At 40.1% G+C, this 5553-nt stretch overlaps 1 pseudogene across 1 annotated transcript; it reads right to left on the bottom strand.

The window, feature by feature from the left end:
• Positions 1-4356: 4356 nt before the first annotated feature.
• On the bottom strand, positions 4357-5352 carry LOC111539217 (annotated as a pseudogene). Its single transcript, XR_002730617.1, has one exon. The product of XR_002730617.1 is annotated as a peroxisomal membrane protein PMP34 pseudogene (transcript).
• Between the last annotated feature and the right edge of the window lie 201 nt (positions 5353-5553).

Here is a 5553-nt window from a genome sequence, read left to right as displayed (position 1 = left end):
GGTGAAGCTCCAAAGACTTAGCTAGGAGTCCTAGAATTAGGCAATAGGTGCATGTTCTGAGGTCAACAGTAGTGATGCAATATCTTTACAGTAACAGCATATACTCTTACACAGTAGCAACATCTACTCTTATACATACAGATAGTTTAAAAATCCTTTTTATAATGATGTAATAAATATTCACAAATGAACATACAGGGATAAATAACAAGAAGGTTAAGATTACTCCTCACCACCCAGAGGTAACTGCTGTTGACGTTTTGGTGTATTCTTCCACCTATTTATAGATATACACACACACAAACAAAAGTGCAATAGCAGTCTAATTTCCAACTTGATTTTTTAACTTTCCAGTATATCAATACTGTGCACCTATAGCAGGATTTTTCATGGTTGCATGAATCTCATTTAGTTGGTGGTTTAATTCTCTAACAAATACTCAGTTCTTATAGTTAAGCACTATTTCTGGCAGATTACCATGCCTGGATGAACAAGACAGATTATGTCCCTGATCTTATGGAATTCACATTTCTGTTCTGGCTTAGTTTTTTTTTTTTTTTTTTTTTTTTGAGACGGAGTCTCGCTCTGTCGCCCAGGCTGGAGTGCAGTGGCCGGATCTCAGCTCACTGCAAGCTCCGCCTCCCGGGTTTACGCCATTCTCCTGCCTCAGCCTCCTGAGTAGCTGGGACTACAGGCGCCCGCCACCTCGCCTGGCTAGTTTTTTGTATTTTTAGTAGAGATGGGGTTTCACCGTGTTAGCCAGGATGGTCTCGAACTCCTGACCTCGTGATCCACCCGTGTCGGCCTCCCAAAGTGCTGGGATTACAGGCTTGAGCCACCGCGCCCGGCCTCTGGCTTAGTTTTCACAGACTTGATGATTTCTGGGTCCTAGCATACTGTGTTCATCTTTTCCTAGATTGCTCAACCTGTTCAGACTCATACCTTATTTTGATTTTTCTGCCTGTGTGTATGGTGGCTTGGATGAACCTAGTGGGACTTCTAAGATCTTTCTGTCCACTGCTCTCTTTTTGCCTTGATATAGAACTGAATAATTACCTTTGCTAACAATTTCAGTTATTAGCATACTAAGGAGACTAGCAAGCCCTTGTATACCTTATGAGTCTAACTGATGAGGTAAGGAACTTTATTCTCCAACCCGAAAGACCAGTTTCTCTAAGGACTCTGAGACATTTTACATAAATTTATTCAATAAATATTTACTGAACACTTCCTACATGCCAGAAACTTTCTAAGTACTGCAGGTACAGCAATGAATAAAAGAGACAAAACACTGCCCTTGTGAAGTTTCTTTGCAGCTGAGGGAGCCAGACAGTCCATCAATAAAACAAGTGGTGATGACCACTATGGAGAAAAAACTGGAAAGGAAGGTCTGGAGTGCAAGAGTGAAGAGTTGTTTTATAATGTCAAATAAGATGTTCTAGAAAAACATTTTCCCTGAAATTTCCCAAAATAAATTTGGTCGTGATAAAAGGCCTTCTCTCTGTAATAAGTGCAGCAACTCTAAGACAACACTAACAGATACAACAAAAGTGATGATCAATGACTAAGGAACAAAAGAGCTGAACACATTTCTCAGTTAAAATGAAAAAAAGGTCAGGCACAGTGGCTCATGCCTGTAATCCCAGCAGTTTGGGAGGCCGGGGTGGGGTATTGCTTGAGCCTAGGAGTTCAAGGTCAGCCTGGGCAACATTGTGAGACTTCATCTCTACAAAAAACAAAACAAAATCAGCCAGGCATGGCAGCATGCACTTGTAGTCTCAGCTACTTGGGAGGTTGAGGTGGGAGGATTGCTCGAGGCCCTGGAGGTCGAGACTGCAGCAAGCTATGATTGTGCCATTGTACTCCAGCCTGGGTAACAGAGTGAGACCCTGTCTCTAAAAAATAAGTACACCAACATGGCACATATATACATATGTAACAAACCTGCACGTTATGCACATGTACCCTAGAACTTAAAGTATAAAAAAAAAAAAAAAAAAAAAAAAAACAGTGATTGTCCCTGGGTAAAGGACTTTGGATAAAAAAAAAAAAAAAAATAATAAGTACAAAGGATACAAAAGAAAAATTTTAAAAGAAAAACAACTTCATTGACAGTCAGGTACACATTTTGTTAATAACCTGTTAACAATTCTCCAACTTTATCTTTGCAGTGTCTTCTCTAGTTAGTTATATTGATGGAAGCCCTGTTAAAAATAATTGTGCCTGACCGTCATATAGAGAAATGAAAATACCGAGGTATAGAAGCAAGTTTTAAACTGACTGAACCCTTAAAAGATGATTCAGGCAGATGGCTTAGTTCTCCTCCAGGGATAACCGATGTGGGGATATTAATGCCCTTTTGTGTCAACTAAACATACATCTGTGTTCATGGTAGCATGCATCAACTGAGAAGCAGGCATCTTCTAGGCACTGGCACCAGCTGAGAAGAACCAGTTTGCTTTATAGAGTTAGCCTTGACTGACAAATGGTGTATCCATAGATGAACCATAAAGCACTTTGGCCAATTTTCTATTAGTAGACCTTTAAGTTCTTTGTAAGCTTTTGCTGTTATAAAAATGCTGTGTACGTAACCTAATCGTTTTCTCAGGATAAATACCTAAAAATGAGGACTGTTTAGTGAAAGTGTTTGCACATTTTTAAGCTTGCAGAGCTCCTCAGACTTTAATGTGCAAACGAAACACTTGGAGATCTTGTCAAAATGCAGGTGGGATTTAATGGATACGAGGTGGGCTTGAAATTGTTTCTTGCAAGCTTCCAAGTGATGCCAGGTGTATCCTTAGACCGTATTTTGAGTTGCAAGTTTCTAATATGCTTTGCTAAGTTGCCTTCTATGAAGTAGATATGTTTTAATAGTATCTTATGTTTACAAAGTGTTTTAAGTTGTAAAAATACTTTCACATATGTTAATTCATTTACTAGTTCAGGACCATAGGCCTTACCACCCATCTATCTTTTTTGCATGTGGAAATAAACTTGGCTTAGCTACCAGAGAATTTAAGAATAACCAAGATGGCAATGAACTCCTTAAAGCCATGTCACATAAGGGGCCACTGAAGAAACTTCTGATGCTTAGCCTAGAGGAGATGTTGAAAAATCCATGATAATTGCCTTCAAGAAGGTTGCTATATGGAAAAGGTCATACAAGCCTATTTTGGGTAGAAACAAAAGTCTCTCTGGGACTACATATGTCAATGTTACAGAAAAACTGAGTTTGTCTCAATGTGAGGAAGAACTTTCTAGCCAACCATGCTGTACAAATATAGAGTGAGATGTTTTGTAAGGTAGTGAACTCCCTATCACTGTAAATATTGAAACAGGTTAGATGACCACTTGTTAGTGGATAAGAGAGGAATTCAGGCAGCATGTGAAAGAGGAGTAATGTCACTAACTGCAAGAATCTAGAGTCTGAGATGTGAAATCTTATCAATTAATGTTTTAGGATAGGCGTAAAAATGCTGAGAAGTCTTTGGATTTGAAAGTACTCTGGTTACTATAGGAGAATAAGAGGGTGTTGGCCCCCTTCACCCCTCTACATGGTTAGGGATCCCATAGTCACCCCCCTGAAACATTCTTGGATGAGTCCAAGCTCCCTTAATTGTGTATACTATTATGAGAACAATATACATATCAGCCCTGGTATCTCCTGCTCCTTTTTTTTTTTTTTTTTGTGCTGACCATTTACTGGGACTTGACTGACCAGGGCTTGTAAGGATGGACACAAAACTTCAAGTCTTTCGTCATGAAAGGATTGATTCAAAGTAAATATTCTAAAAATTATGTCAAACACTAATGAATAAGTGACATTTACCAATAGTTTATAAGAGAATCATTTTGGATGAACAATTTTCATTTCACAAAAGAAATTGCTCATATCCTAAAAAGACACCTCTCCTTAAGCAGGAAAACAAAAGCCCAACAAAAGTCAAGCCATGCCCATGGCACAGCCCTAATGTTAGTTTTAGGGAGGAAAATGCCAACACTGAGACATACAAAAGTATTTGAGGAGAATTACATGTTATTAAATTTGTCCTAGAACCCGGGGGAGAGTTCAGGGAAAGAAAACAGCTGGTATATTTAAGAAAAATCTAAATAGAAAATATTACACATGAGAGCAAAATAGTCCATTTCTCTTAAGAAAACCAATAAATACTCACAAACTTTCATTTTTAGGTTTTCAACAATTTTTTTTTCATATTCGTCCAACTGCCACCCCAAAATCCAACCAGTCAGCATGACAATTAAGGTGACAACAGGTCCAGTTGGCCAAACTCCCTGTTCACCCTTGAATGTTTTTCAAGCCAATGAGGGTAACATTTGTGGTAGCAGGAGCCAGAGTCAAAGGAGAATCATTTCTCTTCACTCACGAGGAAACCTCCCTCTTGAGAATCTTCGGAATTTTTCATGGGAAGGCATCTCAGTGTTTGTGTGCACGCTGCAGCCCCACAACTGTGAAGGTGGCAGCTGTCAGTTTCTCATAAACAAGGAACATGAGAGCAGCAGTGAGGACTGTCTGCAGCAGTTTGGCTTCCAGGCCTCTGTAGAGTCCCAGTATTCCAAAATGCCTTACTCTTTGGTGAAGAAGATAGAGAATATTCTGAAGACTTCCCAATGTTCTGTTTTCTGGGTTTAGTCTATGACGCCCAAACCTCAGAATTGACTGTACTGTCTGCATGGGATAGGTGAGCGTGGTGGCAGTCGCTTTGGCTACTGCACCAATGATGAACACACCCAAGGAAGAAAGCTTTATCCGTTTCTTTAAAAGCTGCCGTTTTAAACCTTCATAAAACATGAACTGGATGGCAAGATTGAAGACAAACAGCAATGAGGGAAATGTGACATTCCATAAAGCCGAGATTCCTTCATCTCCAATGATCTGATGAAAAGCATCAATGATACCTTTGTAGTTCATTGGTACAATGTCTTCATTCCTAAATTTTGCCCCTTGCAGCTTCAGTCTGGTGTTTACCCCAGAGTGGAGTTGTTAGCAACACGTTAACTACTCCTGCAACAAACCCAACTACCAGATCTTTTCCAGTGGTAGAACGTTGACCTTTGACCCAGACTGCTTTGAGGCTATTAAAAGTGTAGAAATAGACAAAATTGGAGCAACAGAGACTGGAAATCACTGGAAACCACCCTCGATATGGTGCCAGGAGTCCTTCCTCTTTAATGATCTCCAGGAGCACCATGTGTGTAGTTTTGGATTTTCTTTTCTCATCAACCTGAAGTCAAAGTCTAGCTGTATCCGGGGGAAAAAACTGTCATTGCTGTCACGCTTCCGGCTCTGGCCACAGCGTGGACCAGGCTTTCGTAGGACAGCACGGAGGCCATTGGTGCAGCTCCTCGAAGACCCAGCCACACTTTTGCCACAGATGCCGCAGCCAGTGGAGTTAGGAAAGGCTCCTCCTTCATTTTTAACTTTCTGTTACATATTGCAACAGAAAACTCCTTAAAACCATGTTGTACTTTTTGAGAAGCACAGAGTTGTGAGGACAAGTTGTCTCATTAAGTTGCCTTACGCCTTAGAGAAAT

Source organism: Piliocolobus tephrosceles, chromosome 1 (assembly GCF_002776525.5).
Source record: "Piliocolobus tephrosceles isolate RC106 chromosome 1, ASM277652v3, whole genome shotgun sequence".
Taxonomy (NCBI): domain Eukaryota; kingdom Metazoa; phylum Chordata; class Mammalia; order Primates; family Cercopithecidae; genus Piliocolobus; species Piliocolobus tephrosceles.
The sequence above is the reverse complement of the archived record's forward strand: the minus strand, read 5'-3'. Positions and strand labels throughout refer to the sequence as shown.